The sequence below is a fragment of the Lissotriton vulgaris genome, chromosome 11, assembly GCF_964263255.1.
Source record: "Lissotriton vulgaris chromosome 11, aLisVul1.2, whole genome shotgun sequence".
Taxonomy (NCBI): Eukaryota; Metazoa; Chordata; class Amphibia; order Caudata; family Salamandridae; genus Lissotriton; species Lissotriton vulgaris.
Window position 1 is genome coordinate 464820603 of NC_141699.1, and position 25712 is coordinate 464846314.

Here is a 25712-nt window from a genome sequence, read left to right on the forward strand (position 1 = left end):
AGAGTTATCCCTCCTGGTGAATTTCTCCAACTCGTAATGATGGCCTTGGTACCATTTCTCTCTACGTCTAAATATTGGGAGCAATGAGAAGCAAGCTGCCTCCAGTATAACCCTCTTTTTTGTTAAAAAAAATGCCTAAAAGAATTAACTCTTCTCCTTTTACATCCTTGTGTGTTTGTTTTCCTACTCCTTACTTTATTTCTTAATTTCCTCCTTCAATGTGAACTTGCTCACGAGGGCCGGACATCCACTGACAGTGCCAGATGCTTAAATCTCATTACTGTCTTGTATTACTCGCTAGCAAATTAGATTTGCCACGTGCTACGGCCATTGAACGGCTCAGAACTCTCTTCTCACTGAGGCGTGGGACCTATTTGCACCAGCAGCTGGGGCCAGGTCACCGATTTCCTCTTTGAGATGTTTTTGACCTGCTGTTCAGTTTCTCAATCCTCACTGTGTCATTTGGTTTTTGATTTTTGTGATTGGCATTAACTGGATTCTTGAGCAGTGCTGACAAAATTGGTACATGCAGACGTGCAGGATACACGAAGAATGGTGCATAGGCGCTTACGTGTGTGGTGGTGTTATCAGCCACAAATATATAAATACAGGGGTATGGGGGTGTTACGAGACACCAGAAGCATACTACAGAAGAAAACAGTCACCCCATGTGAATCAATCACAGTCTCTCGGGGAGAGGAGCTGGCCTGCCGCCTATCGGCTAGGGCGGTCGACCTCAAATCCGGGGAACTGCCTTCGAGTTTCGGTAAGGACGCGCAACATCCTGTGATTCTGGGCATATCACTTAATCTCCCAGTGCCTAACAACAATGAATGTGTCCTCATGTAACGTACTGGTGCTCTTGTAAAGCAGTCTGATATCCGATAACTTCGGGGCAAGTTTGCTCTGTATAAAACTCCGTAAAAAACAAACACTTTTTTTTTACATCTTCGAAAGGGCTTTGAGTGCAGCCGTAGAGCATGGGTGGCTGCACAGACATGGGTGGTCTTCAGGTGGTTGGTGCTCTTCGATGGCTTGACTACAATCCACCGTTCATTTTTAGGTCGAGACTAGAGGCAGCCCGCATGCAAGGCATGTGGTGATCCCTATGTAGGGTTAGGCCACACCGACCACTTTCCATTTGCTACTTCGTGTGCCTTTCAAAATTGCTTTCTTTTGATTAGTGAAAGGTTGCACTTTGTCCCACCTTTGGGTGTTTTTTCACTTTCCTGACGACTCCCCCCCTCACATGTGCTCTTCCTTTTGGGTTTATTTATCCTTTGTATGGCACACTCTTTGTTTTTTGGCATTGAATGGTCCTGTGCTGTTTCTTGCTTTCCCCAGCCCTCTCCTTCCCTCTATGGATATGTAGGATCTGCTATCTTCCAGCGCTATATTCCAGCGCTACACATTGTCTGTGCGCCTTTGCTCTCACCCAGGGCACAAGTCCTAAAAAAATAAGTGGAGGGACGCGGTCACCAGAAGTGACGTCACAACAGGAAGTGACATCACGAAAGGTGGCTTGCACCCTCTGGCTCATACCCTCCCCTCGCTCACCCCTTAGATGCGATTGTCTTATTACTTACCGGTAATCTTCATTACCCCGATTAGGGTCCTCCCCGTCCCAGTCCTAACAACGTGAGGCAGTCCTGCCTCCACCCAGCCAATCACAACGCCAGTATTCAAAAGTTACATAAGCCCCTCCCACCTACCGCCATGCCTGTTATCAACAAGACTCCGACACAAACACAGCGGGAGGGCGGGAGGGTACAGGACTGGGACGGGGAGGACCCTAATCGGGGTAATGAAGATTACCGGTAAGTAATAAGACATTACCCCCTCATGGGTCCTCCCCGTCCCAGTCCTAACAACGTGAGGAACTCACAAGCAGAGAACCAACAAAAAACGCAGGACACCAGGGATCCATGCAGAGTACAAATCAGTAAAGATCAATGAACAGCAACGTCCAAGACGCCAACAGAAAAACAGCCAGCAGAGGCATGTAAAACAACAAGCCAAGAAGGTAGCACAAATACGAGACGGGACAGCGGGTGGCCACCCAACAAATTCCCGGATAGAAAACTCCTGCCGCCCCAGCCCAGGAAGCAGGCACAGAACGTGTCTAACGACCCAGCACCAGAGACGGAGGAGGCAGACCCAAAGGACCGCAAAGGCAGGCAGACCGCCAAATGCACCCACTGACCAACCCCAGAACCGGAAAACCATATCCCCCAAGTCACACCTCCACAGGAGACAAACAGGGCAGGAGAAAATGGAAAAACACCAGGGAACAAAGGTGGGAAAAACCGGAGAGTCCAGCGAACCACCAAGTAAGGGGGAACAAGGGACCCCCCCAGCAGGTAAAACAGGAAAAACACCTCCAGCTGCCAAAGGAAACGGGAAGAACCCCCAGGCAGAAAGACCGGAACAAGCCACAAACCAACCCAATCCGGCAGGAACCCCCAACAGGGAAAAGAAACGAGCAGAGCACCCAAAGCACCCAACCGACGAGCAGAGGTGATGGCCAGCAAAAAAGCCACAGTAGCTGACAACCAGAACAAGACAGCCACCAGCAAGAGCTCAAAAGGGGGCAACAGCAGACCCCCCCAAACAGCAGGCAAAAACCCAAGAAGGCACGAGTACAGGAGAGACCGGCCGACGAAGCCGAAAGCCTAGAAGAAACCGACTCTTCAAAGGGGCAAAAACCACCGAGGAGGCTCCAGGACCCCGACAAGCACGAACCGCCGCCCACTGAGAAGACAACCCGGAAGGGGCAAGGCCCTGCAAAAAAAAACAGTCCTGAGAAAATCCAACACAGAGGTAGGATCCCCCAGCACAGGAACGGCCCAATGGGAAGAACACAAAGAGAAAAAAGAACCCCAAAGACGACCACAGCACCCAAGGGCCGAAGGCCGACGAGACAACGGGATGCCACGAGCCACCACAGAGGAACAGCCCAAAGACGCCAACCACAGCCGCACAAGAGCCAGGCCGTCAGAAGCAAGTGACATCAGGGCAAAAACCAGCTGTGGACCAAAAAGCGGAGCCGGAGTCAATGAAGTCCGGCCAAACCCGACCCCCGCCAGCAGCAGCAGGAGCAGAAATCAAAGACAGAGAGGTTAACGATACAGACACCTACACACACCCCCTTACATCCCCAGACTATGCAGGAGGAGAAAAAGGAGGGAAGGCACACAGAAAGCCCGAAGGCCAAGGAAATGTGCAGGGGCCATGCAAATCCACACCAAATTGAACCAAACAAAGAAAATGCGCCGCTGAAGCGAGCACAGAGGGCACAAAACAGAGGACAGGAGGAAATGGCCCAAGCAGCGTCTACAAACGAAAACGCAGTCAGTCCTGAACACAAACTCAAAGCCCACAGAGGAGACACGGCCCAGAGAGAGCTGCGGGAGCCCGAACCACCAGAGGCACAAGACACACCAATGAGCCATAGAGTCGTGGGAACAACACATGGAAGCCAGCAGGAACAGAGACATGCAACTGGTCCCCCCAAGAAGGCCCAAGCAGCAAATAGCCACGGGAAGGCCAGCACGAATCAAAAAACTCGGCCGCCACCAAGGACCCCAACGTGGCGCCCAACCCCAAGGACAGGCGTCCAAGGACAACAAGAGGAGAGAAGGGAGCTGAAAACGCACCCCAAACACCAGGTCGGGAGAGCAAAGCCACCAGGCCAAAGTAGGAACCAGAACAGGGGAGAGAGGAACCAGAGCCATGTAACCTGCACTGAAAAGGACCCAAAGAGCCAATCAGAAGAAACACCAAGGACAGGAGGAACAGGCAAACTCAAGGAACCACAGCCGTGGAGGCAGCCACCGCCTCCTGGAACCGCAACCAACCCCAAAGGGCAGAAGGGCGACCCAGCAGGACCCACAAAAGAGCCAACAGGGAAGAGAACCGAGCCGAAGGGTGAAAACAACCCCCTGCAAAGTGATGAACAGGCCCCGAGAAACCGAAGGCCCCGAACAGGAACCAGAAGAAAAATGGCCAGAACCACAACGAACCCCAGTAACCGGAGCAAGGCCACAACGCCACCATCGCCAGAACAGTCACAAGGAGGGTGGAAGCAGAAACCGGACAAAAGCCACATAGGGAAAAGCCAACAGCACCCCCCAGGCGGTCACCCACCCAGGTATGGACCAGGCCTAACCCTGCAGTACAAAGAACAACAGGTGCAAGCAGAGCGGAACCGCCAACCAGCAAAAAACCTGCACAGCAGGAGCCAGCACCGCGGAAAAAACCAGGGGAACAGGAGAGAGGCCGAAAGGCAACACCCGAAACAGAGAAAGGAACCCATCCACAGCAAACCGCAGAAACCGCGGACCAGCCAGACGGATGGAACGTGAAAAACAGACAACACCCAAATCCAGGGAAGACCAAAAAAAAAAAAAATAATAATAAAAAACACCCACCAGGAAGAGGGAAACGACAGACCGCAAAGGGAACAACCGACCAGCGGCACCAAATGGCATAAAGCCCCGGGACACAGAACCGTGCAAAAAGGAACCAACGGGCGCCAGGACCAAGAACAAAGAGGAAGAGGAACCTTGGCCCGCTCCGCCACCGGAACCAGCACAACAGCGCCCAGAGACAAAAAGAGACCGACGCCCAAAGAAGAAGGTAAATGCAACACGGGCCAAAGGACAACGGAGTAACCGTAAAAACAGCCCAAAAAGGGGGACAGCCCGGAATGGAATCCGGAAACCAAGAGCGAAGACTGACAGGACCCACCAGTCGGAAAGCAGACCGGACCAACAAGCCAGGAACAACGGATCCGAGCCCCCAAAACCGTAACAAAAACAGCAACGGAGACAGGGAACCCACTGCCAGATGAACACCAGGAGTGGGACACAGACCCAAAGAAAAAGAGACGCAACCGCAACCACCAGGTCACAGAGACCCCCCTCCCAGGGCACAACAATACCCAAAACCCTGGACGACCAACACCCAGGGGCAGCCGTAGGCACAACAGAGGCCAGGAACCAAACGGAACACAGCCTCCCCTACCCCCAACCACGAAAGGGTGAGAGGAAGACAGAGCACCACCACACAGACTGTCAGTAGAGGGAGCCAAAAAGCCAAGGAGCCACAGAAAAACAGACAGTGGACCAAGAAGCCAGCACCACGTCAGCCGAGGAGAAGACTCAACCCATCAAGCCAAGACAGGAAGGAAGGCCCGCAAACAGCCAAACTCCACACAACCCATGAGAAGGAACAGTGAAGCACAGGCCGAACAAGAGCCAGCACGCACCCCAAAAGAAGAAGCAACACATGGAAATGCAGGAAAGTGAGAAATAAAGTCCGCCAGGCGAAACCACCATCCCAGAAAACGAGGAAAACCCTGCGTATCTGCCGCAAGCCATGCATCAGACAGGATATCCAACAGGACAACATGGAAGGAAAAGGTCAACCACCACAGAGTAGACAAACTGTGCGGAAAACCCCACAGCATCCAGGGATCTAGGGCCACAACCCAGCATCACCCTAATAAAGACCTATCCTCAGGACAACGCAAAGTATGCCCTGGCAGCACATACTGGGCAGCCAATACCAACAACTGTGGAAAATCACAGATTGAAACTATACCAACCCAGGTAATTGGACAGCATAGGCAGGAAGATCTCGTGAACACCAGTAGCCCTTCACAGTATTCAGCGCAGCCCCAGAATCTGCAAAAATGTCATCCACCTGCAGAACCTGGAAACTATGCCGCATGGAAACAGCCCAGGCAGGCACAGGTGAAGACGACCCTTCGCACATGGCGAGTGAACCCGAGCAATCGAACCAAACAGGAACTCACCACACAACAAAGGAAGTGCCCAGCAACCTCCAAGCAACACTGCCCCCAATCACCAAATCACACAACGTGAGACCGGTGAAAATTACAATGGGCAGCCCTGTAGTCTCCACCCACAGCCCCAGGTCAAAAGACCACGACCGTGGGGGCCGGACGCTGCACTAGAACCACAGCGCCGGAACGACCCGGGGCCAGGACACCACGAAAACTCCCCGCCCCAGCCCAGCACATGAACGGGGAGAGTCCCTGACCCCAGAACAGGAGCACAGCTGACCGGGGGACCGGAGCAGCCGCGCAGAGAGAAAAACCCACAGGAAACAATGCAGAAGTAAAAAACTGCAAATGAAATACTCCTGTGAAATACACACAGTAAATAACGCAAAAGCATAAAACTGCAAACGAAACACTCACGGCACCGTCCTGAAGAAAGCCAGAAACAGAAACAGGAACCGGGAGCACCAGCGTTCCGACAGCCGTCGGAGCAGAAAAAAAACAGGCATGGCGGTAGGTGGGAGGGGCTTATGTAACTTTTGAATACTGGCGTTGTGATTGGCTGGGTGGAGGCAGGACTGCCTCACGTTGTTAGGACTGGGACGGGGAGGACCCATGAGGGGGTAATGCATCTGAGAAGTCATCGCGCGAGCAGCGTGCTGTGAGCTCCGACCTTGTCCAGGAGAGGCCAAAGAGTGAAGCCCAGCTGTTTGGCAGGGGGGATGGCGTCCACCCGGTAAAATAAGTGGGGGGACGCCGTCTACCCGCGTGGTACCCCGACTCGAACCTTGCTCTCACCCCCTCCCGTTGTCCTTGTTCATCACCTCCCTCGTCTCTCCTCCCCTCCCTTTTCTGGGCGCGTGATCATTTTTGGTTTGCGCACAGTCACAAAATCAAAAGCACAGACAGTGAGGGGCCGATTTACTAGCCCCATGCGCTGCCGGTGCATCACGTTGCGTGACGCACCAGTGATGCAGCCTGCTAAGGGATATTTACAAGCACAGGTAAAGTCACCCTGCATGACTTAACCTGTGCTTGATAAATATTGCCCCTGTTCATGCAACACTTTGCGTGTTAGGGGCAGGACATGGGTGTTGCTGTGGGTGTTCCCACGCAACACCCATGTCCACTGATGCACTTCCAGATTTACGAGAAATCGTAAACCTGGAAATGCATCAGTTTGCTGCGCCGGGTGGTGTAGCCAAGCGAAACAAGGAGAATTTTTTTCATTTCTCTTTGTTTTTTCCTCTTTCAATGCGTGCTGCATAGGAAAATTTGTGCAGTGATTGCTTTTGTGCAGGAAGGGGCCCCTTCCTTCACAAAAGCAATCTCCCCATTGCGCAGGCCTCCTTGCACCATGGTGCAAGGGTGCTGGCCCTGCGCTGGTGCATGGCAGCTGTTTCTGCGCCAGCGCAGGGGAGAGCACAGGAATGCAACATATCATTGTAGATATGTCGCATTCCTGTGCTCTGAAAGTGCCGCAGCGTGGCACAGCCAAAGGGCTTGCGGTGCCGCGCTGCAGCACTTTCTTGTAGATCTGCCCCTGAGTGTTTTAAAAGAAAATTATTTAAATCGATTGTCATGACTATGCTTTTGTCCGTGCCTGCTCAGCTTCAGCACCCGTCTGTGCCGCCCCATCTCCATCACTTTGTTATTGTTGTCTGCAAAGTGGAGCAACTGAATCCCAGCCGAACCGAAACCCCAGTAGGTCGTCATACAGCAGGTTGAGGCAGGGGTGTAACACAGGACCCTGCATCCCCCCGTGCGGGGGGGGGGCAGCTGCGGGGGCTCCCTCAGCACAGTATTCAAGCCTGAGAGTTCCGGATCTAATCCGGAGCGGGCCCCTCTGGGTACATTGCATGGGGGCCCCTTAAACTTCCATTATGCCACTGCGTTGAGGGAATTGGAATTTCAAGTTCATTTCATTTTAGGTTTTCACTTTGGTTTCAAGTCAAGTTTTCAGTTTGGTAGGACATTTTTGTCATTTGTAGTGCCATTTACAAAGTGCGTCATTTTTTATCTGCAGAACCGAACCCATGACCTACAAGTAACACATCACTGCATCGGGCTCTTAGCTCAGAAAATCACGTTAAAACGTAAGAGTTAGTTACCATCGAAGAGCGCATTTACCAATCCCGGCTCGGGACTTTGGTGGCAGTGATGGTGCTATGAAATATTATTTTGGGTGGTGTGAAGAGGCCACCTCTTTGGTCATACAATAAGACATCTGTGCATCATGTGTGCTTTGATATGGGGAGTGCAGAAATCATTCAATTAAGCATATGCCCTAGAAAGTAAAAGCCTTTTACGTGCTTCCACTCGGCACAATAAAAGCTAACAAGCTTTTGCAATGCAATAGGTCTCGCTTTTACGCAAGTTTAAGCTCTCGGCATTGTAAATGACAATGCCTTTTATTTATGTTTTAAAAACCGAAAACAAAAATAAAGGCCTTGTCATTTACAATGCCAATAGCTCAAACTCACGTAAATGTGAGACCTATTGCATTGCAAATGATTATGCTCTCTGGGGTAAAGGGCTGAAAGAAGGCTCCCTCCCTAATTTGCTTTAAGTGGAAGGGAATCTTAAAGGTGCTTTTATGATAAATTTTGCTGGTGGAGCAGCTGACTTTGGTTGACATGATGAGTTGTAGATTCTGGGGGGGAAACATGGCGCCCGCTAGCTGAGCGGTAGCGCGCGTGCCTCTCAAGCGTTCTCCCTCACCCTCTCCCCATCGAGAGCTTGCTGATATGTGCTAAAAAATGGCAAAACAGGCTTTTTTACCTTCTCTTCTTCTCCCTCTTCACCGGGATCGCGGGAGGCTTGCTGGATGTGTCCCGGAGCCGCTGAGGAGCCTACATGTCTTCCACGTCCCTCCCTCCTACCGCGCTGGGCCGGTGCCGCCCTGGAGTTGAGACGCGGTCGCAGAGCGGCGGCCCACGGTCTGCTCCGGGGTAACATCGACAGCGTCAGAACCAGCAGCGAAGCCGGCATAGGTACTTTCTTTCTGCGGGGAACGAAAGGAAGCTCGGCTTGCACCAAAGAGAGGGAGCCTATCGATGCCCGCGAGATAGTGTTTGTGGCGTGGGTGATGGCGGTAAGAGCGAGTACCCCTCTCTACAGGAGGGGTCTCACATAGTTGTTTTAGGCTTTGCAACAGAGGCTGGCCCCCTCACTTTAAATACTACTTCGAATAAGAAGGGGTGTAGGAGGAAGGGGAAACGGGTTAAGAACATCCAAGATTTACAAATAGATGCCCCAACACGAGGTCTGGAGGAGAAAGCTGAAGAACAGGGTGCCCCCGAAGCCGTGACTGTTACACCACTAGGGAAGGCAACTAGAGGGGACCAACAGCAGGAAGAGACTTTTTCGGGACAAGACACTGCCTTTCAGAGTCACCAAGTGAAGGCGAGGAGTATAAGGGGAGTCAGGAATAAAGGTCCTAACAAAGATCTCCCAAATAACAATTCTGTTAGGATCACCCCTCCCTACGCTCCTTCTTTAGGGTCCAGCCCCAGATTTTGAACATTATAAATCAATAGGCATCCATTGGGATGCATAGCCCCACTATTTCTCTTAATACTACTACATCCAAAGAGTCCAAGGGTCTCCTGAAAATATCCAGCATTATGTCTAAGTCCACGTCTATAGAATCCGGCAACAACCCTATTACTCCTGAAAATCTCATGCAATCCTCGGTGATACCCTCAGGGCCTGCCAATAATTCAATCAGTCCTGAAAATATTACGCAACTTACAGTTCCATCTTCAGGGTCTTCAGGGTCTTGTTTGCCAGAAGGTTCTGGACTAAGCGGGGGAGAGAGTTTAGCCGGGACCTCGATAGAGGCTCTCTTTGTCTTTCTAAAAGCGGACATAAAACAAGGTTTTACGGTGTCAGCAGATAATCAGTCCGAGATAAGAGCAGCATGTGATATTTTGCAAAAAAAAGTGGATCTACTGAATATAAGAACTGAATCCTTGGAGGGCTCAGTAGAGGAGCTTAAGGCAAATCTGGGGTCTGCTGAGGTGAAAATTCAAGCCTTACGTAGAGACGGAGATGCCCTGAGGGAGAGAGTGGAGACCCTTGAAAATTACTCACGTAGAAATAATCTTCTTCTTCTGAAGGTTCCGGAGGGCAAGGAAGGGAGCAACATTAAGACCTTTGTAGTTGCACTGTTAAAGGATTCTTTGAACCTCGAGGAGCCGGAGGATTTCTTGGGAAAGGATATCCAGAGGATCCATTGAGACCCTTTTCGATTAAATCCCGGTAGGGCCAAACCTAGGAAGATCTTAATACATTTTCTCACCTATACGGCGAAAGAGAAGATTTTGAATTTGGCCCTGAAGGCCAAATCTCTAAAGGCTCCTAATTTCCCCTTTTAGGTATGTTCGGATTTATCTAAAGTTACTTTAGAGCATCAGTGGGAACTAGGCCAAAGAATGGAGAAATTTAGGTCACTGGGCGCCACAGTGCAAATGAGATTCCCCGCTTTCTTGAAAATTATGTACAACAACAAAATGTATAACATCAGATCTCCATTTGAGGCAGATGAATTATTAGAATCTATAAGCAACGCATCTCGGGGGAAAGAGTGAATCCTGGCCCTATGGGGTTGGGCTGTGTTCGTCTGCTCTTTCTAAAAACCTGTTAGCGAGGTAGGTTCTAGTGAATTCTTTTTTTTCGGCCGCCTTTTTCCATTGTCCCTTATCCCATTCCAGTTTCTCGGAGCATGTAACTTGGTTTGCTGGACGATTGTAGTGGGGACAGAACAGAAAATGGGAGGGATAAGTTGAATAGTCGAACAGTAAAGAAGATGAGGTTTGGAGGAGAAAAAAAAAATTCTTAAAAAAAATAAAAAATAAATAAAAAATAGTTCCAAATAATGACAAAAAGGAAAAGAAAATAAATAGAATAACAAAATTTGGATTAAAATAAAGGGTAAAAGTGCAAGGAGAATGAGGCGAGAATTTGGTTATCCGTTAATCTTACTTATCCACTTATACACCAATACACATGTATACACATATACACTAACACACATTCACATGGAGCTGAGTTGGGAGGGAACATATATCTCAATTATTTTTTTTCTTTAGCATTAGTTTAGCATAATTTAGGGGGAAGGGTATAGGGGAATAAGAGGAGGACGCAAACTCTGGTCATCCATCAGGCCAGAGTAATAAGGGATCGGCTCCCATGGGGAGTGGGGGCATGGGGGGTGTAAGGGTAAAAATTCCTCCTTTGCCGATACCCTATCAGTATGGCTTACTTCTAAAGTTTACTGGGGGTTTGAATCAGGGAGTCCAGCAGTCCGTTTAGGCCGGGGAAGGATTGGATCTAGGCTGCTGGAGTGGGATGCCACTTGCGGAGGTGAAGGATATGACCCCATGACATTGCTGCTGTGTTTGTCCTGGAATGTCAATAGCCTGCGCACGAAGGGCAGAAGAGCTAGAATATTTCAATATCTAAGAGACTCTCCGGTGCAGGTCATTGCCATCCAGGAAACTCATCTCCTTAAATCAGAGACAATAGAATTATAAAAAAATCAGAGATGGGTAGATGCCTTTATTTGTACGGATTAAACGGCGAATATTAGAGGGGTGCTGTTCCTATTTAAAAAACAAGCTAAGGTCCAAATATTGGAATACAGGGAAGACCATAGCGGTAGGTGGCTTATATTAAGAATTTCCTTAGGGGGTATGTTCTTGTCTCTGGTGGGATATTATGGTCCAAATCAGGACGACCCCTCCTACTTAGATACCATCCGCTGTCAACTTATCGACTTCCCTGACCCCGTAATTTGGGTAGGAGATTTCAATATCGTTGTAAACTGTAAGCTAGATAAATCACCAAATTCTAAAGCTAATGTCCCTTCTAAATCACGGCAATTGCTTTTGACATTGATGGACCAGCTTGGTCTATCTGATATACGGAGGGAACGGGCGGGAGATCAATTAGGGGTCTCGTTTAAAAATCTAAAATATAAACATGAATCTAGAATTGTCTATATTTTGTTTAGCTATTGCCTTAAAGATTCAGTCAAAGATATTGCATACTTGCCATCTCATCTTTCGGATCACTCCGCAATCTCCTTTAGCATTGAAGATAGTGAAAAGAGGAAAAGGTGGCTGGAGGTCTCCCTACCTAAACTCTCAAATGAGCAAACACCAGGATTGGAGCAGGAAATCACAGAAGAGGAAGTCAGAAAGGTTATTTCTCAGTCCAAAAGAGGCAAGGCGGCCGGCCCAGATGGTCTTCCAGGGGAGCTATATTGCTCACTTAAAGAGATCATTATTCCAATACTGGTGAAAGTTTATAACAACATACTCTTGAAGGGAGAAGACCCAGCTGGTTCATGGAGTGAGGCCATGGTCGTATTGATTTAAAAACCTGGTAAAGACCCGACTGATTGTTGTTCCTACCGCCCTATTCAACTCCTTAATAACGATTATAAACTCTTCGCTGCCATCCTGTCAAATAGGTTGGGGGGAGTAGCTGATACTATCATTCATCCAGATCAAAAGGGCTTTGTTAAAGGGCGTCAATTAACGGATCTTACTTACGATCTGGTTGGCGCTATTGATATTGCTTCTACTTTCACTCTCCCTTTGGCCGTCTTAATACCCTCGACGCAACCAAAGCCTTTGACAGGGTAAACTGGGCCTATCTGTCTGAGGTCATTTTGAAATTTAATCTAGGGGTACGTTTCAGCCGTGCTATAGACCTGTTATATAAGGCCCCAATAGCTAGATTACTCATCAATGATTCGTTGATAGAGATATTTAAGATCACTAGGGGTACAAGACAGGGCTGCCTGCTTTCCCCTCTCCTTTTTAACCTGTGTATTGAATCATTTGCACAGGTACTTAGAGAAGACCATAACATCTTTTAAATTCGGAGAGTGGGAAAGGAGGGTGGGCCTGTATGCAGATGACATCCTCATATTAACAGCTGACCTCGACCCAGGGATGTATGTCAGTACAATGCGATCTTTTTGATCGCGGTACTTTACAACGCGGATATTACAACGCAAGTCATTACAACGACTTACGTTGGAGGCCGCGGATTGAACAATATTATAACTTTATGTTCCAACACCAGTCCACGTAACAGTAGGGAAGGTGTTGGAATATAAAATTACAATATTCCTTAACCGACAGAGCCATCCAGCACAAGTCGTAGTAACGACTTGCGTTGTAATGGCAGCGTGGTAAAGGTCGTGCGGTGTAAACACAGCGTTGTAAACAACGTTTTCCTCGACCCAGCCTTCTCAACAGTCATCAATCGGGCAGAGGAGTTTGGCAAAATTTCGGGGTATGAAATGAATGCTAATAAGACCGAAATCATGGCTTGGAGTATAAGTAATACACAACTTAACATCAGGTCCACTATGCGATATTTGGGGATTAGAATTATACAGGAGGTCGTAAAAATTCCTGAATACAATCTTGATCGAGTCTTTAAGGAATGCCAAAAGCAGCTGAAGTTATGGGCTCACCTCCCCTTATCCATCGTGGGGAGGATTAATTTAGTAAAAATGTCTATTCTCCCTAAACTTACATTCCTTTTTAATTCTATCCCCTTGGCGTTTGATACCAAGCAAATAGAGAAATGTCAACTAGAATTAAATTCCTTTATTTGGAAGTGTAAAGCAACTAGGTTGGCATGGAAGAAGCTCAGGCGGAGGAGGGAAAAAGGGGGTTTGGCGATGCCCGACCTGCAATATTACGTCTGGGCATTCCTGCTCTCACATTTGAGAATGTTGTTGAAAACGCCCACTAGTAGACCGGGAGGAGAAATGTTTTGGGCTATGTTAAGGGGAGCAGGTCTGCAGGAGGTAGGTTTTATGTTTAAGTTTGGAGACCAAAAATACTTCAAAAAAGTTAAATTAAAAGTTCTCCAGTCGATAGCTAGAAGCTGGGCAACAATAAGAAGAAAAGTGGGGCTCAGTTACTTCTCAAAATTTGCACGACTGTGGGACTCCCCAGGTACACCCGCTTGCTTCCAGGATAATTTGATTACACCGGTGAGGGACTCTGGAATTTCAACGTGGGGAGATCTGACAGAAGGGGGTTCTTTGCTTTCCTTGGAAGATTTACGGGGGAAAGTGGGTCCAGGTCTATCCAGGCTCAAGTATATTCAGATGAATAGTTGGGGTCAGTCACAGACCAGACAGAATATTCTATTGGGGAAGGATAGTAATTTGGAAGAACTGCTAGTGGTGAGGCCTGGGAGTAGGCAGGAGGTCTCACTGTGGTATTGGGCAATTGAGGAGGAGGTAGATGGCAACTTTAAACTCGCTGATGAGTTATGGGGAGATCAGATAAATGCACAGTATGATCAGGTCTGGATGGACTCATTCAGTACTCTGCATAAAATAGTAAAACCTGCCTGGCTGAAGCGAAACCATCTCTTCACGGCCCACAGAGCATATCTTTCCCCGCTTAAGTTATCAAGATTTCAGTCCGGGAAAGTAATAAATGCGGTCTTCCAGAAGCGTCTGATGTGCACATGTTCAAAGACTGCCCCTCCATTCGTCCCTTCTGGGATAATGTAAAGAAGTCTCTGGACTCCATCTTGAAGGTGATTTGACCATCAGTCTGTCTCTAATAATTTTTGGTCTCAATGATAACATCACGGTCCCTGCCAGATCTCTTCTCTTTTATGCAATCCTTATGGCTAGAAGACAAATTTGTAAGCACTGGGTAGACTCTGTCGCCTGTATGCAGATGATATCCTCATATTAACAGCTGACCTCGACCCAGGGATGTATGTCAGTACAATGCGATCTTTTTGATCGCGGTACTTGACAATGCGGATATTACAACGCAAGTCATTACAACGACTTGCGTTGGAGGGCGCGGATTGAACAATATTATAATTTTATGTTCCAACACCAGTCCACGTAACAGTAGGGAAGGTGTTGGAATATAAAATTACAATATTCCTTAACCGACAGCGCCATCCAGCACAAGTCGTAGTAAAGACTTGCGTTGTAATGGCAGCATGGTAAAGGTTGTGCGGTGTAAACACAGCGTTGTAAACAACGTTTTCCTCGACCCAGCCTTCTCAACAGTCATCAATCGGGCAGAGGAGTTTGGCAAAATTTCGGGGTATGAAATGAATGCTAATAAGACCGAAACCATGGCTCCGAGTATAAGTAATACACAACTTAACATCGGGTCCTCTATGCGATATTTGGGGATTAGAATTATACAAGAGGTCGTAAAAATTCCTGAATACAATCTTGATCGAGTCTTTAAGGAATGCCAAAAGCAGCTGAAGTTATGGGCTCACCTCCCCTTATCCATCGTGGGGAGGATTAATTTAGTAAAAATGTCTATTCTCCCTAAACTTACATTCCTTTTTAATTCTATCCCCTTGGCGTTTGATACCAAGCAAATAGAGAAATGTCAAAGAGAATTAAATTCCTTTATTTGGAAGTGTAAAGCCACTAGGTTGGCATGGAAGAAGCTCAGGCGGAGGAGGGAAAAAGGGGGTTTGGTGATGCCCGACCTGCAATATTACGCCTGGGCATTCCAGCTCTCACATTCGAGAATGTTGTTGAAAATGCCCACTAGTAGACCGGGAGTAAATTCAGATGAATAGTTGGGGTCAGTCACAGACCAGACAGAATATTCTTTTGGGGAAGGATAGTAATTTGGAAGAACTGCTAGTGGTGAGGCCTGGGGGTAGGCAGGAGGTCTCACTGTCGTATTGGGCAATTGAGGAGAAGGTAGATGGCGACTTTAAACTCGCTGATGAGTTATGGGGAGATCAGATAAATGTACAGTGTGATCAGGTCTGGATGGACTCATTCAGTATTCTGCATAAAATAGTAAAACCTGCCTGGCTGAAGCAAAACCATCTCTTCACGGCCCACAGAGCATATCTTTCCCCGCTTAAGTTATCGAGATTTCAGTCCGGGAAAGTAATAAATGTGGTCTCCCAGAAGCGTCTGATGTGCACATGTTTATTTATATTTATTTATTTTTACACTTATAGAGCGCACTGATAAAGACTGCCCCTGTATTTGTCCCTTCTGGGATAATGTAAAGAAGTCACTGGACTCCATCTTGAAGGTGATTTGACCATCAGTCTGTCTCTAATAATTTTTGGTTTCAATGATAACATCACGGTCCCTGCCAGATCTCTACTCTTTCATCCAATCCTTATGGCTAGAAGACAAATTTGTAAGCACTGGGTAGACTCTGTCGCACCAACCCATTCAGAATGACTGACCTCGCTTTAGGAAGTATCTAAGGTGGACCTGGCTAGATCTTCTAGCAAGAAAAAGCTTGCATTTTTGGGATTTACTGGTACAGTGGAGATAGGGTACCCGTTTTTTTTGTTCCCGGGTCCTATGATTATGCCTTTTATACTCCATGGACCAGTGTAAAGGGTCCCTCAGGTTATCATTATGGCCCGGCAGGTCTGTAAAGACCTATGTGGAGTAAATTATCTATCCTCTCCCCTTGATGCTCCTTCTGCCAGACAATCAATCGTGCCTTGGTCTGAGTTAATATAAATACAAAGACCCCCGAACTCGTTCAGTAAGGATACGAAAGGTGGTCGGCGTTTCTTCAAGAGGGTTAAGGCAAATGAGGACAAAAAAAAAGGTGCTTTTATGGGAGTTATGGAGTAGGAATCCTAGGATGAGCATACCTTACCTGGTGTTAACATGCTCTTATGAGCAAGAGCGGGCGGTCATTTGGAAATAAATCTGGCCAACAAATCTGCAAAACATCTAGCCCCCCAAAACCAAGCACAGCAATAAGGTAAGGAACACTGAGAGGTAACACACGAAGGGGCATATTACCAACAACTAGCGATAATTATCGCTATGTTGGCTTAGCAGCAATATTTTTACCGCTGAGCTGCAGCTATTTTTATCGCAGATAAACCTTGGTATTACCAAGGTTTATCGCAAATGCGATAAAAATCGTCCGCAATGCATGAATATCGCTGAAAAGTCAGCGATATTCATGCATTACCGAGCTAATGCTCTTAGCCATGTTATCCACCTCCCATTGGATAACATGGCTAAGAACTGCTCAGGGCAGGTGTTAGCTTTTGGAGATATTCGCGCTTAGCGCGAATATCTCCAAAATTGGTAATAGGAGATAGCGATGTTAGCGACTGTTTCCAGTCGCTAACATCTTGGCACGCCCACTTTGCATGTCATTAGTGATAAATATCACTGACATGCAAAGTTGGGCCCAAGATGGTCGCTATCTCCTACTAGCTGTCGCTAACTGGTGTTAGCGACAGCTAGGTAATAGGGAGATAATTTTATCTGCGCTTTCTTGGCTTTTAAAACCAAAAAAGCAGAGATAAACCCCCTTGATAATATGCCCCGAAATTCTGCTCATGTTCACTAGAACAATCCTAGAAATGGGATGGAAGAAGCCATTTACTGCTGCACTAAAAACAAGCAATAGGTCTCACATTACTGAAAGTTTGAGCCATTTGCATTGCATTATTATTTGCAACGTGAAACTCACACAAGGTACATTCTACTTAAACTGGGGGTTTTCTTGTTTAATAAGGAAAAGTATTCCTTTATAGGGACGAGAACCCTCACTCACCAGAGGGTGGCATGCTTCATAATGGAGCTCCCTCCTCACATTGGAGCCACAAGGTCCCGGATGTGGGCTACAACTCTCCACTGAATGCAGTGGGTGGAGAGGAGCTGAGGTGTTTTAGAAGTGGGATGTCACTAAGAAGTGTAAGTGAATGAGGGGCAGAGTGCAAAACCAAAACAGGTGAAAAGTTACAACTATCTCCAGGGACCCAATATCTTTATTCAATGGTACCCTTGGATAGGATTAAAAGTTGAGAGGACGGGAGGTTCACAACAAATTTACCCCATAAGTGGTCAATATGTTTCTGCCTTTACTAGACTCCAACCTGAGTTCTTAGGCATTCTTCAGGAAACGTAAACAATTTAAGTCACTATGCATACAATAATAGAATTAATTGGATGGCTATACTGCCCGTGATTGTTTCAAGTCCCGAAAATTATGGGTGATAAATACACCATCTTCATCTGAAAAAGAAAAATATAAATCTAGTTATGTTGCAAGTGGAGTTTCACAAGTAACACTAACATTTAACCACTTAAAATTTAATGACATACAAGATTGTTCAAAAGCCAAAAGTGGGTTACCTGATGGAGGAGATACATTTTATCTCTCTACAGCCATATGGTACACACGGCCAACTCGGCTATTGGAACTGGAAACAAAAAAATAAAACAATGGCAGTATAGTATCAACAACATTATATACATCTTATGCACCATAGCTAGGTGGTGGCTCAGTGGACAAATGCATCCACTGCAGGGGGCTGTGTTCACCCTCATGGCCACAGGTTTAAATCCTGACGGGTCCACTAAGCCTTTCAGCCATCTGAGGTCCATAAAATGAGTACCATTGAGTTGGGTAACAATAAACATCTGTTATTCAATGAATGTGTGCTTTACAAATACTTATGTTATGTTTATATAAGTAGAGCATCAGTTAGCACAAAACCACTGGACATCATTATCACAGTCTGAAGACCAGTGAGAGGGACCACATCAATCTCGAACAGAGGTAAACTGCACAAGTGAGTGTTTAATCCTCTGTTGTCTATACATTCCTCTCTAAATTAAAGAAAATGTTCAATCAAAAATAAAATGAAAAGCTAGGTAGTGGATTTAAGACCACACACCTAATTTTGCATGTGGGTAAGTGGAGGTCGCATTCCCTGTTAATCCTCCCAAATGCTATTAACAACTGAGATCTTTTTGGCTTCCAACATTTCAAACCAGAAAGTGTTGGCAGCCATCTTGGCCCTCAGCTTGAGCCCAGTTCCCCAAAAAATATTAAAATAAAATGAAAGGTGGCAGGTGTGCTATACCCTGACCCCCTAGAACTCTTTTTTTTTTGGGGGGGGGGGGGGGGGGGGGAAATAACAAAAAAACAAATTCGGTGGCATCTACGAAATGTAATAAAAATGAAACACAGGCACCTTGGCTTCTTTAATTATTAGCACCTGGGAGTGCCAGGTCCCAGGGACATTTTTTAAATAAAGGAGTTGGGGCTCACCTCCCTCCCTCCTGGGGCTTATTTTGCCCCTGGGACCACCACCTCCCCTGGGCTTGATTAATTATAAATGGGGGGACTCTTGGACCCCCCAGGCCCTGGGGCACATCACCTCCATGCGGTCATACTGTAAATATAAATTTGGGCTTCAAGGATCCCCTTGAGCCCCAGGGACCACCATCTCCCCAGGGCTCAACATTCCAGTGGGGGGGTCCTCATTGACCCCTCTGGACCCAGGGACCACCACCCCCCCAGGGCCAAGATCCTTTTTGTTTTAAATGGGAGAGGGCCATGCAGCCACCCTCCCGGGTCATTCTTGCCCCAGGGGACCACTACCTCACCGGGGCACGCCCCCACAAAGATCAGAGGAGTGAAGCCATAGATGGCCTTGTGGACTGCCATTCCCTAGCGCTGGCTCCTGCTATGTCCCGGGGTGCCCAACCCGGTATACAGTAAAAATATCAAGTTTTTAATATCGATTTACATTAATATCGAATTAAAAATATAGAATGGACACAATATCGAATGGACAGAATATAGACTACAAAAATATCGAATAGAATAGCATTAATATTGAAATAAAAATATAGAATGGACACAATATCAATGGACAGAATATAGACGACAAAAATATAGAATGGACAGAATATAGAAAACAAAAATTATAATTAATTAAATATGTTAATTTCTTTATTGGTATTTATTTTGAATTAATTGTTAATTAATTATTAATTGGTAATTAATTAAAATATAATTAGTAATTAATTTTAATTACTTGATTAATTGATAATTATGTTAATTTTATTAATTTATTTTCTGTAGCGTATTGAGGGCTTATAGGGGAATAGGGTGGGAAGTAATTTAATTATAATTAATTAAATATGTTAATTTCTTTATTGGTATTTATTTTGAATTAGATGATATTAAAATATTTAATTGGTAATTAAATAAAATATAATTGGTAATTTATTTCAATTAATTGATTAATTGATAATAATGTTAATTGTATTAATATATTTTATGTTGCGGGTTGTGGGTTTGTAGGGCAAAAGGGTGGGAAGTAATTTAATTATAATTAATTACATTTTTTAAATTTTATTTATTGGTAGTTATTATTAATTACTTGATATTAGAAATATTTAATTGGTAATTAAATAAAATATAATTGGTAATTTATTTTAATTAATTGATTAATTGATGATTATGTTAATTTTATTAATTTATTTTATGTTGCGGGTTGTGGGGTTGTATGGGAATAGGGTGCGAAGTAATTTAATAGTAATTAATTAAATATTTGCTTAGGGGTGACCTGGAGGAGGGGCTAGTGGTGTGCGGTCCATTGCTGTTTTTTCTACATAAGGGCTCCCACGAGCCTCCTAAGCTGACGAGCTTCTGGACGATGCACCTGCGTGCTGGGCAACAAGGCCCGTGATGGTTACGAGGCGGCCTTCTCTTCCACCCCTATTGACTTTCTCTACTGATGAGGGAAGATATCCCGAAACCCGGGCCATGTCCAGGGTCTAGAGATCGGGGGAATAACAAGTATCTACTTGCACCTACATAGGTGAACCACTTACGAACTTTCAGTAATTCTTCGAATTTCAGGCACTGCACATACCAGAGTGCTTAGGGACGACTCGCAGGAGGGGCTAGCGGTGTGCGGTCCATTGCTGTTACTTCTACATAAGGGCTCCCATGAGCCTCCCAAGCTGACGAGCTTCTGGACGACGCACCTGCGTGCTGGGCAACAAGGCCCGTGACGGCTCGAGGCGGCCTTGTCTTCCACTCCTATTGACTTTCTCTACTGATGAGGGAAGATATTCTGAAACCCGGGCCATGTCCAGGGTCTAGAGATCAGGGGAATAACAAGTATCTACTTGCACCTACATAGGTGAACCACTTACGAACTTTCAGTAATTCTTCGAATTTCAGGCACTGCACATACCAGAGTACTTAGGGGTGATCCGGAGGAGGGGCTACGGTGTGTGGTCCATTGCTGTTTTTTCTACATAAGGGCTCCCATGAGCCTCCCCAGCTGACGAGCTTCTGGACGACGCACCTTCGTGCTGGGCAACAAGGCCCGTGATGGTTACGAGGCGTCCTTCTCTTCCATCCCTATTGACTTTCTCTACTGATGAGGGAAAATATCCCGAAACCCGGGCCATGTCCCGGGTCTAGAGATCGGGGAAATAACAAGTATCTACTTGCACCTACATAGGTGAACCACTTACGAACTTTCAGTAATTCTTCGAATTTCAGGCACTGCACATACCAGAGTACTTAGGGGTGACCCGGAGGAGGGGCTACGGTGTGTGGTCCATTGCTGTTTTTTCTACATAAGGGCTCCCATGAGCCTCCCCAGCTGACGAGCTTCTGGACGACGCACCTTCGTGCTGGGCAACAAGGCCCGTGATGGTTACGAGGCGTCCTTCTCTTCCATCCCTATTGACTTTCTCTACTGATGAGGGAAAATATCCCGAAACCCGGGCCATGTCCCGGGTCTAGAGATCGGGGAAATAACAAGTATCTACTTGCACCTACATAGGTGAACCACTTACGAACTTTCAGTAATTCTTCGAATTTCAGGCACTGCACATACCAGAGTACTTAGGGGTGACCCGGAGGAGGGGCTACGGTGTGTGGTCCATTGCTGTTTTTTCTACATAAGGGCTCCCATGAGCCTCCCCAGCTGACGAGCTTCTGGACGACGCACCTTCGTGCTGGGCAACAAGGCCCGTGATGGTTACGAGGCGTCCTTCTCTTCCATCCCTATTGACTTTCCCTACTGATGAGGGAAAATATCCCGAAACCCGGGCCATGTCCCGGGTCTAGAGATCGGGGAAATAACAAGTATCTACTTGCACCTACATAGGTGAACCACTTACGAACTTTCAGTAATTCTTCGAATTTCAGGCACTGCACATACCAGAGTGCTTAGGGGCGACCCGGAGGAGGGGCTAGCGGTGTGCGGTCCATTGCTGTTTTTTCTACATAAGGGCTCCCATGAGCCTCCCAAGCTGACAAGCTACTGGACGACGCACCTGCGTGCTGGGCAACAAGGCCCGTGACGGTTACGAGGCGGCCTTCTCTTCCACCCCTATTGACTTACTCTACTGATAAGGGAAGATATCCTGAAACCTGGGCCATGTCCCGGGTCTAGAGATCGGGGGAATAACAAGTATCTACTTGCACCTACATAGGTGAACCACTTACAAACTTTCAGTAATACTTCGAATTTCAGGCACTGCACATACCAGAGTGCTTAGGGGCGACCCAGAGGAGGGGCTAGCGGTGTGCGGTCCATTGCTGTTTTTTCTACATAAGGGCTCCCATGAGCCTCCCAAGCTGACGAGCTTCTGGACGACACACCTGCGTGCTGGGCAACAAGGCCCGTGATGGTTACGAGGCGGCCTTCTCTTCCACCCCTATTGACTTTCTCTACTGATTAGGGAAGATATCCCGAAACCCGGGCCATGTCCCGCGTCTAGAGATCGGGGGAATATCAAGTATCTACTTGCACCTACATAGGTGAACCACTTACAAACTTTCAGTAATTCTTCGAATTTCAGGCAATGCACATACCAGAGTGCTTAGGGGCCACCCGGAGGAGGGGCTAGCGGTATGCGGTCCATTGCTGTTTTTTCTACATAAGGGCTCCCATGAGCCTCTCAAGCTGACGATCTTCTGGACGACGCACCTGCGTGCTGGGCAACAAGCGGTACAAAAAGGGGTGGTAATGGACGGATCATCTGAACCAATCAAACACTCACACCCAGTCAAAAGATCTGGGTTTAATCCATCACCGTTCTTTAGCTCACTCTGCCACCCCAGTTCAGACATGGCTATATGCAAATCAGTCTGACCCTGTGCCTCATGGGAACAGTCCAGCCCGAACTGCCAAGCCATGCCTTCCCTGGACCGGAAACAAGCTTCCGAGGACCGGTTTCTGGCATTCCAGCCGTCTTCAGCCCGGCTTGCTTGAATCCAGTGGCAAAGTGAGCAAGGGACTCACGTCTGAGCATACCCTGCCGCACTTATGGTGGCCAAAAGCGGTACAAAAAGGGGTGGTAATGGACAGATCATCTGAACCAATCAAACACTCACACCCAGTCAAAAGATCTGGGTTTAATCCATCACCGTTCTTTAGCTCACTCTGCCACCCCAGTTCAGACATGGCTATATGCAAATCAGTCTGACCCCGTGTCTCATGGGAACAGTCCAGCCCGAACTGCCAAGCCATGCCTTCCCTGGACCGGAAACAAGCTTCCGAGGACCGGTTTCTGGCATTCCAGCCGTCTTCAGCCCGGCTTGCTTGAATCCAGTGGCAAAGTGAGCAAGGGACTCACGTCTGAGCATACCCTGCCACACTTATGGCGGCCAAAAGCGGTACAAAAAGGGGTGCTAATGGACGGATCATCTGAACCAATCAAACACTCACACCCAGTCAAAAGATCTGGGTTTAATCCATCACCGTTCTTTAGCTCACTCTGCCACCCCAGTTCAGACATGGCTATTTGCAAATCGGGGGAATAACATGTATCTACTTGCACCTACATAGGTGAACCACTTACGAACTTTCAGTAATTCTTCGAATTTCAGGCACTGCACATACCAGAGTGCTTAGGGGCGACCCGGAGGAGGGGCTAGCGGTGTGCGGTCCATTGCTGTTGTTTCTACATAAGGGCTCCCATGAGCCTCCCAAGCTGACGAGCTTCTGGACGATGCACCTGCGTGCTGGGCAACAAGGCCAGTGACGGTTAAGAGGCGGCCTTCTCTTCCACCCCTATTGACTTTCTCTACTGATGAGGGAAGATATCCCGAAACCCGGGCCATGTCCGGGTCTAGAGACCGGGGAATAACAAGTATCTACTTGCACCTACATAGGTGAACCACTTACGAACTTTCAGTAATTCTTCAAATTTCAGGCACTGCACATACCAGAGTGCTTAGGGGCGACCCAGAGGAGGGGCTAGCGGTGTGCAGTCCATTGCTGTTTTTTCTAATGAAATATTTTGTAAAAAAAATTTTTGTTCAAATTTTTTATTATTTTTTAATTGTTAATTAATTTATTGTTAATTGGTAAATAATTTGTATTAATAGGTAATACTTTTTAATAATTATTTTTTAATTGTATTTTCAATTGATTAATTATTATATTATATAACATTTTAATTACTCTTAATTAATTAGTAATTGGTATTAATATTTAATTTATTTTTATTTATATATGAAGTATTTACTTTCCCTACTGTTGCACTCTCTGGAGTTGGAATAGTAATTTTTTACCCCTACGCTATCCAACGCTTTCCCTACTGTTGCACTCTCTTGAGTGGGAATAGTCATTTTTACACCTACGCTATCGAACGCTTTCCCTACTGTTGCACTCTCTGGAGTGGGAATAGTAATTTTTACTTCTACGCTATCCAACGCTTTCCCTACTATTGCTCTCTCTGGAGTTGGAATAGTCATTTTTACACTTCCGCTATCCAACGTTTTCCCTACTCTTGCACTCTCTGGAGTTGGAATAGTCATTTTTACCCCTACGCTATACTCGCTTTCCCTACTGTTGCACTCTGTGGAGTGGGAATAGTACTTTTTACCTTTACGCTATCAAACGCTTTCCCTACTGTTGCACTCTCTGGAGTGGGAATAGTAAATTTTACCCTGCCGCTATCCAACGTTTTCCCTACTGTTGCACTCTCTGGAGTTGGAATAGTAATTTTTACCCCTACGCTATCCTACGCTTTCCCTACTGTTGCACTCTCTGGAGTTGGAACAGTAATTTTTACCCCTACACTATCCAACGTTTTCCCTACTGTTGCACTCTCTGGAGTTGGAATAGTAATTTTTTACCCCTACGCTATCCAACGCTTTCCCTACTGTTGCACTCTCTTGAGTGGGAATAGTCATTTTTACCTCTACGCTATCGAACGCTTTCCCTACTGTTGCACTCTCTGGAGTGGGAATAGTAATTTTTACTTCTACGCTATCCAACGCTTTCCCTACTATTGCTCTCTCTGGAGTTGGAATAGTCATTTTTACACTTCCGCTATCCAACGTTTTCCCTACTCTTGCACTCTCTGGAGTTGGAATAGTCATTTTTACCCCTACGCTATCCTCGCTTTCCCTACTGTTGCACTCTGTGGAGTGGGAATAGTACTTTTTACCTTTACGCTATCAAACGCTTTCCCTACTGTTGCACTCTCTGGAGTGGGAATAGTAAATTTTACCCTGCCGCTATCCAACGTTTTCCCTACTGTTGCACTCTCTGGAGTTGGAATAGTAATTTTTACCCCTACGCTATCCTACGCTTTCCCTACTGTTGCACTCTCTGGAGTTGGAACAGTAATTTTTACCCCTACACTATCCAACGTTTTCCCTACTGTTGCACTCTCTGGAGTTGGAATAGTCATTTTTACCCCTATGCTATCCAACGCTTTCCCTACTGTTGCACTCTCTGGAGTTGGAATAGTAATTTTTACCCTTATGCTATCCAACACTTTCCCTACTGTTGCACTCTCTGAAGTGAGAATAATAATTTTTACCCCTACTCTATCCAATGCTTTCCCTACTATTGCACTCTCTGGAATTGGAATAGTAATTTTTACCCCTACACTATCCAACGCTTTCCCTACTGTTGCACTCTCTGGAGTGGGAATAGTAATTTTTACCTCTACGCTATCCAACGCTTTCCGTACTGTTGCACTGTCTGGAGTCGGAATAGTAAATTTTACCCTGCCGCTATCCAACGTTTTCCCTACTGTTGCACTCTCTGGAGTTGGAATAGTAATTTTTACCCCTACGCTATCCAACGCTTTCCC